This window comes from Solanum pennellii, chromosome 10 (assembly GCF_001406875.1).
Source record: "Solanum pennellii chromosome 10, SPENNV200".
In the NCBI taxonomy this organism is placed as follows: Eukaryota; Viridiplantae; Streptophyta; class Magnoliopsida; order Solanales; family Solanaceae; genus Solanum; species Solanum pennellii.
In genome coordinates, this window is record NC_028646.1 from 55,968,221 (window position 1) to 55,970,170 (window position 1,950).

Here is a 1,950-nt window from a genome sequence, read left to right on the forward strand (position 1 = left end):
TTATCCGTTTTTGTCAACATTTAAGTTTGTCCCTTTAAGTCACCCCCTTAGTTACTTTCCCTTAAAAGAGATAATTAAAAAATGATGAATAAATAAATGAAATAATAATAATAATAAAATTAAAAAATAAGCAATATATATAAATATATATAAAGAAAAAAATTTCTTTATTTTAGTTACAAATAAAAAAATATTTTTAAAAGGTCATTTAGTCAAATCGCCGGTCAATCGCAAGTTAGTGGACATTCTGAGGGCCTAACACCTTTTCGGGTGTAAATTTGAACTTCGAATCTTTTTTAACTGATTTTTATCTGTTTTAAATTTTTGAAAATTAAATTTAAGTTTTTCTTGATTTTTGCTAAAAATCAAGTGGTGACTGTAAATTTGGAAAGTCAATTTTTGTTAAATCATAAGATTAATTGATTTTTTGAAACTTAGTCATTTTCTTTTTACTTTACATATATTTTTACTAAAACATTTGGGATGAGACAGATAGGTCTGATTAATACAAGATTTTCAAAAATATCATGAATAAACTTAGTAACAGAAGGGCTGATAGTATGCCAGAATTTTTGGAAATAGAAAAGGTGTAAACCATCAAGCCCGGGTGATTTGATAGGTTTAAAAGAGTTTACAACATTAAAAATCTCCGCATCCCTAAGGGGGTTGTCCAGCTCGGAAAGATCCAACCTTTTAGAGGAAGGGATAATTTTAGAGGTGGTATGGACGGAGGAGGCGAAATGGGAGGTAGTATAGATACTTTGGAAGTAGTCCACTGTATGTTTAAGTAGGTGATCTTGGTTATCAATCCAGTCTCCTTGGTTATCAATCCAGTCTCTAATTACGTTTCGCCTACGTCTTTTAATTATAGAGAGGTGGAAGAAATAATATTACTATCCCCATTGGTCAGCCAGTTAATCCTATAGCGCATTTTCCAATAGTTTTCCTCTATTATGAGAATATCATCATATTCAAGCCTAAGAGTATGATCTAGATTCTTGAGGAAGAGACTTGTAGGGAAGTTGTGAGATTTTCGGATACCTGCTAGAAGGGCGAAGAGCTGGGATTTTTTCTTCTTAAAGTCACCAAAAGTAGATTTACTGGATAAGGGTATCATAGAAGTCACGGTTTGCTTGCAGAAGATATTTATTATACCAACTATTATAAATTAGGGTTTGAAAATCGTGATGCGCACACCAATAAATTTCAATGCAAAATATTTTGTATTATGGGTAAATTGTCCGAGGATGGAGAGTAAGTAGTAGGGGGAGTGGTCTGAGTGGGTACAAGGGAGGTGGTTAACAACAACATTTTCATAAGAATGGGCCCAGTCGTGGTTGGCTAAGCGTCTATCTAATCGTTCTACGACGATGGTTGGACCAAGTGTATCAGGAGACCTTGTACCTTAGGTCAAGCATAGTGCAGTGGTTTTTACAATGATGAATTTAGTAGCATGGGAGGCATTAAAAGGTCGGCCTCCCTATTTTCTGTTTGATAAGTTATATCGTTAAAATCACCACCTCGAAGCCATGGACCCTTGTAATAGTCGCTAATATCTTGGAGGCTATTCCAGAGATTGTTACGAATAATAACATCATTGCTAGCATAGACGATACTCAATAGTCAATTTTGTTGATTGGGATTTACCTGGACCATTGCATGTTGTTCCTGGTTGGAGTTTATCACTTAGTTTACCACGACCAAGTTGTTATTCAAAAATAGGACAATGCCTCCGTCTCACCCCACAGCAAGGACTTGCAGCATCCCATTAAAGTTGAGGTCATTCTACAAAATAGTATTGTCTTGGAGCCTAGTTTCAAGTAAAGCCAAGATACAAGGATTGTGGGTCCTAATGATGTCCTTGAGATTTCTCATAAAGGATCTATTATAAGCACCACGAATGTTCCAGATGATAATAATGTTAGCAGAATTCATGAGATAGAAGTTGGT